We start from the raw sequence: 11,865 nt of genomic DNA on the forward strand, positions 1-11,865 counted from the left end.
AATCTTTTAATGTTGAAATAAGAAGAAAAAAGTCAGAGATGATAACTGAGAAATACACACATACACACTTTAAAGGCAAATCCAGAAAAAAAGAATTAATTTTCATAGTAGCAATTACTGTTGGAAACCACTATTTCTACAGCAAAAAGCTAAAATATTAATAATACAAAGACGTTACACAGAATTCCAAAAGATCATTTTCAGGACAAAGACCATTATTTCCCAAAGAAGTGTTAAACAGAATTCTCCTTTGTCTTGAAACAGCATTCCATCTTCAAAAAGTTTTGGCAACACTAGACTAAATAACATTCAACAGGCTCCACCACTGCAGTATTACTCACATCTTTAATATGCTCTGAAGTTGCTCAGTCGTGTCTGACTCATTGCGACCCCATGGACTATAGTCCACTAGGCTCCTCTTTCCATGGGATTTCCTAGGCAAGAATACTGGAGTGGGTTGCCATTTCCTTCTTCAGGGGATCTTCCCAACCCAGGGATTGAACCCAGGTCGCCCACATTGCAGGCAGACTCTTTGCCGTCTGAGCCACCAGGGAAGCCCCTGATACGCTCTAGTATACTGTTAATCTCCATAAGGAGGGATATATTTATTTAACCACATTAAAAGCTCTTAATATCATACCTATTATAACATTTTCCAGAGAAGTGCTACTAGAACACAACTTAGGAAACACTGGAAGGGATCATTTGAAGAAAAAGAAAACTAAAGACTCATAACTGAACAAAACTTTAAATAAAGCAATATAAAAGAGCTGTTGCAAAAACTAGCAAGGTCTTACTGTTACATGCACGTGCTGCGCTGTGCTTAGTCGCTCAGTCCTGACTCTTTGTGACACCCCCAAACCTCTACCCCCATCTGCCACTGTCTATAGCCCTCACGACCCCTTTGCTCCTTTGTCCATGGGATTTTCTGGGCAAGAATACTGGAGTGTGTTGACATTTCCTCCCTCAGGAGATCTTCCCAACCCAGATATCAAACCCTCATCTCCTGTGTCTCCTGCATTGCAGGCAGATTCTTTACTGCTGAGCAACTCGGAACTCCTAATACATGTATATAATTCAAGAAAGAGTTGTATCTCAAAAGAACTCATAAGGATTAAAAAGATAATACCAAATGAAGGTAAGGATATTAATTACAATTAGTACAAACCTGTCCTCCAAAAAGGGGGTAATTTTTATCAAAATTTTTAAAAGCAGATACTGTTTACCCAAAAATTCTATTTACAGTAATTAATCTTACATTAAAAAAACTCACAAATATGCAATAATAAATGTACCATTTTATCATCTACAGCATTTGACACATGAAAAATTAGAAACCTCTATGTCCATCAATTGAGGATTGATTAAATACAGTGTAACCTATGATGATATGTAACAAACATTAAAAAGAAAGATGTGCATCTCTATGAACTGTTAAATGCCAAGGAGTATACTGTAGAGGTGAAGAGCTTTACTCTAGGAACAGCCTGTGTGTGTGTGCTTAGTCACGCAGTCGTGTCTGACTCTGCGACCCCATGGACTACAGTCCGCCAGGTTCCTCTGTCCGTGGAGTTTCCCAGGCAAGAATACTGCAGCGGGTAGCCATCCCCAGAGATCCCCAGAGACCTCCTGATCCAGGGATCGAACCCGGATCTCTTGCACTGCAGGTAGATTCTTTATTGAACGAGCTGCCAGGGAAGCCCTAGGAACAGTTCAACTCACAGTTTGGCCTTTTCTCAGCGTGGCCTCTTATTACAGTAATTTGAGCAAATTACTTAATCTCTCTCTGCTACAATTTCTTCTAATGTAAAATGGCGATATTGATACTATGATGAGGATTAAGTAAATTAATAGGTTCTATGGCAGGCTCTAGAAAATTATCTCACACTTGGTAACTCTCAATTAACCCTGTATTATTATTTCCACTAACATGAAAAGTTGTCCAAACTATGACGAAAAAAGAGGAAGGTACAGAATACATATGAGTAAAGATCACAAGCTCAAATACCTACCAGGCAAGGCAGATAACAAACAGGTTAAGCGGGAATTGTGGGAAACTGGAGAACACATGCTCTATCTCAAGAGGATAGCTACTCTGACCAACTACTGTCCTATGGGCAAAGGTCACAGCATTGCTGATCTTAAAAAACTAAAAATACAGGTTAATATAAAATGTCTTTTGTAATGTTAGAAAGATACTTCTTTGTAAAGACACAGTATGAAACGTTGTACTGGTTAGTTATGGTCCATAGTCTACCACTGACTCCCACAAAAAGGCTCTATAATAGATGAGAAACTAGAAGTAGGGAAGGGGGCAAGTGTGTGAAGTCACAGCAGAAAACACTATAGAGAACCACAGCACCACACACCACAATAAAAGGTATTCACAACAGAATACAGAAATATAATTGCTCAGAGTACAGTTGGGCCGGTGCTTGAATTCCGGCAGGGCCGCAGGTGTAACCTTGAGCAAGTTACCTAATCTCTGTTTCTCAGGCAGAATAAAAAGGAATAATACATTTCCTTATAAAGGCTATAAAGATTAAATAACATGTGCTAAGTGCTAAGCACAAACAGGACAGATTTATGCCAGATAAATATGCATGTATATATATAAACTTGACAGATGTTAGCTATAATTACTTAAACCTGATTAAATAAGATAATTAAATTATGTTCAATATTTTCTATCTTAGCAGAAAATGTGTAATGGTTTAAAAATTTGTATCAAAAATGGCTTAACGTGAAACAGATTTGGTGCTTATACTTATCCACATCAAATAAAATACAGAAGCACTTTATTCCTCAAAATGCAACATAAATGAAGCATGATTTGTCAGAATCTAACTTGACTAAATAGTGTGTTCATGTTGGTACTAAAATATAATCTCCAAGAGGATGACTGTGTCTGTCTTACTCACTGTGGTATCCCTGACTTTAGCACAGAGCCAAGCACATAGTAGGTACTGAGTACTGAATACATTGTTTTCTGTCTCCCTCACAGTAACTGGATAAGGTGGCATAATTTCTCCCATTCAAAGCTAAGGAAATTAGGGTAAAATGCAGTTATGCTGTCTTGAAAGTGGTAAAAGATGTAGAACTTTTGACTCCTATTTTATGCTTTTTTGCCTATTAGAATTAACTTTCAAAATAACAGCATTTTCAGAATCTTTCACCTATAATTTCAATTTTTAATATTTTAAAATAACTGTAAAAAACTACTCTAAAATAACTCTTACACAGATTATGCCTATCAACTTAATTATATAAAAATCATAAAATATATAAACATATGAGAAAAAATATATAAATAATATGTTAAATTTGATAGTATGAAATATCTCAAATACACATCATTGATATCATCCTGTCAACAGTAATAAATGTATGGAAAATACTAAACCCCATTCCACTTACCCTGAACTATCTTTTTAGTAATAATAATGAAGTTCTTGTTTATCTAAACGTTGCTGAGCTACTGTTTCCTAAACTACTAAGTGTCACACCATCTAGTTTTTCTTTTTTAACATCATTGATACTTCATTAATATTAATGAAATATTCCATTAATAGATCCTATAACAAAAGGGCAAAGAAGTAAAGAACACAATCACCTGTTTCAAAAACTGTAAAATCTACTTTAAATAAGATGTTTCTACATGAAGTTATTAGCAAATTGCATCAAAATAGCATATGAAGAGGAAAGAAGATTATTGAGTACACAATTAACACTTGAAAAAGAATAGTTTGAACTGCATCAATCCACTTACACCTAGGATTTTTTTTTTTTTTTTTTTTGAGTAAAAGTACTGTAGTACTACATGATCCAAGGTTGGCTGAATTCTCCCCTTGGATAGGGGAAAATCAGAGAAAACAGACTACAAAGTTTAACCCGGTTGTGGACTGTGGGGCAAGTGGGTGCAAGTGATGGTATCCCTACTCACCCCTCCCACATTGTTAAAGAGTTGAATGTATAATCCAAGTTAGACATATATGGTAGAATTTCCACATACATTATCTTAGTTCTTAACAACCCTGTGAAGTAAGCCTCACTACATTCATTCTGGAGAAGGAAACGGAAATTCAGAGGTAAAATGAGCTTCCCAAAATAAAGGGCAAATCAGAGTTTGAAATACAAGATCTGACTTCAAAGTCTTTTTTTTTTTTTTCCTTTAAACCAGATCTTGCAGCTTCCCACATGTACATGATTATAGGGTCTAGCAATCTTTATAAACACTACAAGAAAACAATGAAAGACATTATCGTAGAGAATAATTCCTAGGAAAGATTCTGTTGAGGAAATGAAGTGTGAGCTGAGTCTGAAATTAAATGTAAAACTGAAGTTCAGTTGCTCAGTCGTGTCCGACTCTTTGTGACCCCATGAATCGCAGCATGCCAGGCCTCCCTGTCCATCACCAACTCCTAGAGTTTACTCAAACTCATGTACAGCGAGTCAGTGATGCCATCCAACCATCTCATCCTCTGTCGTCCCCTTCTCCTCCTGCCCTCAATCCCTCCTAGCATCAGGGTCTTTTCCAACGAGTCAACTCTTCACATGAGGTGGCCAAAGTATTGGAGTTTCAGCCTCAGCATCAGTTCTTCCAATGAATACCCAGGACTGATCTCCTTTAGGATGGACTGGTTGGATCTCCTTGCAGTCCAAGGGACTCTCAAGAGTCTTCTCCAACACCATAGTTCAAAAGCATCAATTCTTTGGTGCTCAGCTTTCTTCACAGTCCAACTCTCACATCCACGCATGACCACTGGAAAAACCATATTCTTGACTATAAACGGACCTTTGTTGGCAAAGTAATGTCTCTGCTTTTTAATATGCTGTCTAGGTTGGTCATAACTTTCCTTCCAAGGAGTAAGCGTCTTTTAATTGCATAGCTTCAATCACCATCTGCAGTGATTTTGGAGCCCAAAAAAATAAAGTCTGTTGCTGTTTCCACTGTTTCCCGATCTGTTTCCCATGAAGTGATGGGACCAGATGCCATGATCTTAGTTTTCTGAATGTTGAGCTTTAAGCCAACTTTTTCACTCTCATCTTTCACTTTCATTAAGAGGCTTTTTAGTTCCTCTTCACTTTCTGCCATAAGGGTGGTATCATCTGTATATCTGAGGTTATTGATATTTCTCCCGGCAATCTTGATTCCAGCTTGTGCTTCTTCCAGCCCAGTGTTTCTCATGATGTACTCTGCATATAAATTAAATAAGCAGGGTGACAATATACAGCCTTGATGTATTCCTTTTCCTATTTGGAACCAGTCTGCTGTTCCATGTCCAGTTCTAACTGTTGCTTCCTGACCTGCATACAGGTTTCTCAAGAGGCAGGTCAAGTTGTCTGGTATTCCCATTTCTTTCAGAATTTTCCACAGTGTATTGTGATCCACAAAGTCAAAGGCTTTGGCATAGCCAATAAAGCAGAAATAGATGTTTTTCTGGAATTCTCTTGCTTTTTCGATGATCCAGCGGATGTTGGCAATTTGATCTCTGGTTCCTCTGCCTTTTCTAAAACCAGCTTAAACATCTGGAAGTTCAGGGTTCACGTATTGCTGAAGCCTGGCTTGGAGAATTTTGAGCATTATTTACTAGAATGTGAGATGAGTGCAATTGTACGGTAGTTTAAGCATTCTTTGGGATTGCCTTGCTTTGGGATTGGAATGAAAACAGACCTTTTCCAGTCCTGTGACCACTGCTGAGTTTTCCAAATTTGCTTGCATATTGAGTACAGCACTTTCACAGCATCATCTTTTAGGATTTGAAATAGCTCAACTGGAATTCCATCACCTCCACTAGCTTTGTTCGTAATGATGCTTTCTAAGGTCCACTTGACTTCACATTCCAGGATGTCTTGCTCTAGGTGAGTGATCACACCATCATGATTATCTGGGTCGTGAAGATCTTTTTTGTACAGTTCTTCTGTGTATTCTTGCCACCTCTTCTTAATATCCTCTGCTTCTGTTAGGTCCATACCATTTCTGTCCTTTATCGTGCCCATTTTTGCCTGAAATGTTCCCTTGGTATCTCTAATTTTCTTGAAGATATCTCTAGTCTTTCCCATTCTGTTGTTTTCCTCTATTTCTTTGCACTGATCACTGAGGAAGGCTTTCTTATCTCTCCTTCATATTCTTTGGAATTCTGCATTCAAATGGGAATATCTTTCCTTTTCTCCTTTGGTTTTTGCTTCTCTTCTTTTCACAGCTATTTGTAAGGCCTCCTCAGACAACCAGGTTGCCTTTTTGCATTTACTGTTACTTTTGTGAGTGATAACACAAAAATTTCTAAATGAAAAAAAATCTAAAAATTTTCCCTTAGGCTTATACTGACAATGTAATCACTGAAATTTTTCATCTTTTCTTCCATTTCTTATTCTCTTGTATTTTCAATGTATAATCTACCCCTCCCCCTTAATGATTTCCATTATAAAACCAAAAAAGAAAAAAACTAAGCCTGCTATCCAACATTTCTCTTTCCAGCTAGTCAGATACTAAAGGGTAGAAACATATATTGCCATAAGAGCCTCCTTCACGTTAATAGTGAGAAAAGCTGAGAATTACAGAACTTCACTGGCCAGACTAGCATTAGAGAATGAGTCTTCTAGAGTTCTTGCTATGGCCCCGTGCTCCTTAATTTTTCCTCACCCAGCACCAATAACAGAAGAACAATGAGGTCTGGAGTTATATAATAGGTTCACTTGAAATGTCTTTGAAGTTTAATTTTATCTAAAAGCTCCTTCAAAATTCTACATTCGTGCCTGATTTACTCATGCTTATTGTACTATTAAAATGGTTTAAATACTACATTCTAAAATTGATATTTTAGATCAATTTTGATCTAAAAATGGATATTTCAGGAAATTGATATTTCAGAAATTATTATGTTTGTTTCCATAGCTTAGATTCGAAGGCTTAGAATCATTAGAGTATCCGTGTTCAATGTCATGTATCCCAACTTGAAGAAACAGGGCACAAATTGTGTAATGCTCCTTTCACATTTCCTTGCTCCTTTATTTTTCAAATAAGGACATTTTTTAAAGCATAGTAAATTTAACTCCATTTTTTCAAAATGTATACTTACTGGCAAAACTATTGTAAAAGTTGTTGCAGTTGTTTAATTACAACATCTTCAAGCAGTTCTACATACTCAGTTTAAACTGATTAAGTACAAATTCACTTATAAACTCATTAAACCACCTGGATGGAATCTCTATATCACAAACCTCATTAGACATTTGCTTTTCCTAGAGGTCACTCAAACATTAAGTAAGATTGCACACTATTCATATTAACAACAGATCCAATTGCTTTTAAACAAGTTAAATAATCTGTTTTTCTTCTCTGCCTAGATGTAAAGGAAGATATCCCTTGTGGTTTCATTATTTTCTTTCTCAGGATTTCCTTATTTTAACATCTCAAATTCTAAAGAAGCTTAGTTTTCAATCTTATTTACAATTGCAAAGTATAGACTTTATCTATTTTACTCACTATTTCAAAAAAGCACCCCATTCACCTTAACCAGGAATCTATCACCAGTAAGAGAAAAACAGATTCATTCATCATTTCCTCCCCAATAACAGGCTGCTGATTCTCCACCACATACCCCAGTTAAAGTCAAACAGTCATAAGTATCTTTAATACAGTTAAAACTCTTAACTAAATTTGTGTACTACTAGTTTATAAAGTCTTTGATCAAAGGTAATAGTATTAAATGTATTCAACAGAATCTAATGTAATGATTTCTTAATCACTAATACATTGCTTCCAATCAGAAATTCATGAAGGAATGACCTAGTTTGAGAAATAAGCTTCTTTTTAATAACGGTCATATAGATCAATATTGGTATGCCTGACAGTACACTCAATTCCATTTTGTAGGATACAGGTTTTGTTTGCCATAGTGATTTGCCTTACTTAATGACAGCATTTATTCTCAAAAGATATATTTATATATCTTTATCAATAAATGGGCTTTTCAGAAAATAATAATGACACACATAATATACAAAGATAGGCACGAGGAATGAAATGAAATAAATGAATGAACAATTCCAGAGTCATATGATTATTAAATCCTTGGCTTAGAACTTGTTTTTTTAATATGTTGACTTTAGTTATAAATGACTGAAATACTCCCTAAATGTAACTAATATTTTAGTTTCTAGTTTACAATTAGTCTTTCATCTAATCTCTATTATCTAGTCTTATATATGTCTAATATCTCTTACTAATTACAAATCTACAACTTAGTGCAATAAAATGTATATTATTAGAGCAAAACCATGATTTTAAAATCCCCTTTCCTAAGTATTTGCCTCTTTTTCTCATCCATGTCACTATCAGTGAAAATTTAGGTAACGGATTATTATCTTTAGCTAAGTGCTCTGGTATAGCAAACATCAGCAGTGGCTAGCTAATATGATATTAAACAGCCAATGGAGCATAATCTATTCCTGTGTCACAAACATATATGTACTCTATTTTCCTGATGTTTCCACGGAGCTTATAGAGGTAGAAGTAGTCTGCTTCCCTAATAAACAGATTCTTCAGAAATAGGGGGAAAAATGGTGAGAAGTGACACATTTGATATAGTGAGCCTGCTGTGTAATTGTTAAGACTGACTAAGTATAATTACTACTGAGGTTGTAAAAAAAAAAAAGAAAAAAGAAAACTCTTACATCTGTCCTGTCCTACATCTCATTTCTAGTCTCAAAGCAACAGTACTTGTTTACTTGCCTCATGTTATTCATCATCACACTGTCTTTAGTCTGTTATAAATAGTAATAGAGAACATTAGAAATTGATATATTAAAAACTAGATATTAGATTACTAAAGATCACATAACTTTCATTTCTAATAAATCAACGTAAAAAGTTACTAATAAAGATACTGTTTTCGCAGATGGACAATAATCTTCAACATAAAATGTTTCCATGATAGCCTATGTAAATGTTCCCTTTTACCTGACCAAAAAAGTAATGTAACTAAAATATCCATGTTACATTAATTATCATACTGATTTCCAAGTTCTGAATGATTCAAGACAGTGATAGAAAAAAGAAATGCCCTTGCTAAATATTCTCCTACTATATTCTTTCAAAATTCTAACAGTTTATCGATTTGATAAGTTTCAATAGCTGTATACCGTATTTTCCAAATTTATAGCTGAGACAGGATTACAAAAACATCCAAAAGATGAAAAGTTTCAAAATGGTATAAAAATTATCTTTCAAGAGATTAGCAAAGATGTCACAAAGAACTCAATTAAAGATTTTAGAAATGACAACACAATTCACCAAAATACTAACATATTGTAAAATGTGTGCATTTCCTCTAAAATATGTAAAACCTCTCTAAAACAGACTTACATAAATTACTTAAAATCACTATTATGAAACATGAAAAGGATGTTTTATAAAACAAGCCCTCCACCTTTAAGAGAGCCACAAATTATAACTCAAGAAACATGGTTTCAAGTGTGGCCTCAATTCAATTTTCTTAAGTATGAAATCACAGTATCTGCTTAAGTTCAGTAAAGAATAATTTTACATAGTAAAATTCAATACTTGGAAGTTATACAAGACAAAATTGTGCAAAATGGTTTTATTTTTGTAGGTTTTCACTGTGTGTGGAATGTTAAGATCATAAATATTAAGCTATTCATAGTAAAATCCACTATTCACAAACAGAGCTGGTGCTCGTTCTTCTGATTCTTCTCCGTGTTTCCAGGCTCTAACATAGCAGACAATATTTGTTTCAATAATTTTAAGTAAAAATCTCTCAGAATTATTTCTGACTCCAAATATCCATTTTATCACCAAATCCTATTGTCCTCTGTTAACATCTCTCCCAAATGTGCACCTTCCTTTTCATTCCTTCAGCTATATCCTCATTCCTGACCCCAGACTCTCCCCCCTAAACTACTGTACTTCATTTTCATGAGATAGTTTGACAATCTATTGTCTTTAATTCCACTGCCAAAGTTATTTTCTCTCATTGACATTCTGCTTGTGCCACCTACCTATCCTACCTAGGTATGCCAGGGCCTTTGCATTACATTTTTATTCTGCTCAAGAGCCTCAACCTCAGTAACATATTCATTTATAAGGCTGCCACTGAACTGACTTTCAACTCCCCTTAAAAATGTCAGTTTCTTCTTACCACTGATAAACATAACAAATTCTCTCTTTAAGTAATCACATTTACTCCTAATCCATCTGAGTAACGAATACCTTCTACATTTAGTTTTCAATCACACAAGTAATTTATTTAGACAATTTTAGCACAGTCATTACATACAATGTTTCTTTATTTTTTGCTATCAATGTCATCCCTATTGGGCTGCTGAGACACAGATAAGGGCTGCACCTTTCAAAGCATTCTGTACAACAGCTATCTACTATGTCACTTGACTCAGGTAAGCTGATTCATTAAATAAAACGATCTGAGAAAGCTTAAATAAACAATAAAAAAAGTTTTTTTAAAAAATCTCTATGGTTTAACTTGAAAACATTCATGACCTTTCATTTCCGCGGCCAGTTGACCCACTTTGCGTTCTATTAAGCTTGACTCTCACTACTCTATTAATTTTAAATTCTAAAGTGAGAGTTGAGGGCTGATATACGGCATACAATTTCACACCCCGCAAAAAGACTCTAAAAATCAGCAATGTCAACTCCAAGATTTCTGAGTTACAACTGAATCTTCACACAAAGCAAGAGCTTCAGCACCAAAAGAAGCGAACAGCGCATCTTCTAATAGAGTGGGAGGTGGTTTCCCTTCCCTGCAACAGATTCAGACTAGTTTCTCTATCGCAGGGACTTTCAATTAGGAAAATTCAGTAAATTACCATTAACATCTGGAAACAATATCAGAGAAAGACGACCCAGTTATTTAAAAGAGAACAAGGGGTACCATGGATAGCTTCTTCATAAAACTCAGCAGCCAAATTAAGCTTTGCATTCTTTATCTTATTAACAGAGATGTTTCTCTGCCTAATAATAATAATAATAAAGCAAGTCTCATTCAATTTAGTCCCTTCTCGAGCACCGTCTCAACCTGTCAGAATTTGACAAGGGGGAAAAAAAGTGTGTGTGTGTGGTGAGGCGGGGGGAAGGAGAGGGGGGAGAACATGAGGATTCCCGTCTACATCGCTTCTTTTTCCAAAATCAGTAAGTCTTGGATTTCCTTCCCTCCAAACTAAGCTCTCAGGTTCCAAATATAGTTCTTTAACCCCCACCTCGCCACTCAATTACATAGAAACCTTACCAACTATAGAACCACAGCAGAAACCCCTACAAATCGGCTTGCTATTCATCTCGGAAGTCATGCCCTGCAGCAACTGCCTGTCGCCGAACTGAGGGATATTACCCAAATACAACGCAACCGAATCAGACATGCAGAGCACACACGGCTTCCGCGAGGGAGGGAAACGCGACCCGGGAAAAGTGCGCTCCTCACAAGCCTCGGGAGGGTGGGGGGAGGTCTCAGAAGGGAGGGGGACAGAAGAGCCCGAGTAGGGGAATCCTTCCCTCTCAAGTAGAAGGACTGGATCCCCAGTCGCAGGCTACAGTCTCCCCTCTAAGAAAACGAAGAGGCGGGCAGAGGGCCCTCCACTTGGGAAGGCAGAATGCAAACACTTTCCGAGGTCCGGGTGCAAGCCGATCCCCACCTCCCGGGGTGGGAGGGGGGGACGAAGGGTGTCCCATGGCTGGCAGAGGGGATTCCCGGCTCGCGAGGGGCAGCCTGAGACCGAGCAGAGTTTCGCCTAAAGAACACCCATGTCGTCTGTGGCCGGTGCCCCGCGAAAGCACTGCTAGAGCAGCGCGGGGCCGCCCAGGTAGGGGGAAGGGAAAAGAGGGAGGGG

General features: G+C 36.7%; 1 protein-coding gene across 3 annotated transcripts in view; it reads right to left on the reverse strand.

Annotated features, from left to right (window-relative positions):
- GPHN (gephyrin) overlaps window positions 1-11,865 on the reverse strand; it is a 531,607-nt gene that overhangs the window by 518,889 nt on the left and 853 nt on the right. The gene's annotated exons all lie outside the window — the stretch shown is intronic.

The sequence above is a fragment of the Dama dama genome, chromosome 12, assembly GCF_033118175.1.
Source record: "Dama dama isolate Ldn47 chromosome 12, ASM3311817v1, whole genome shotgun sequence".
Classification (NCBI taxonomy): Eukaryota; Metazoa; Chordata; class Mammalia; order Artiodactyla; family Cervidae; genus Dama; species Dama dama.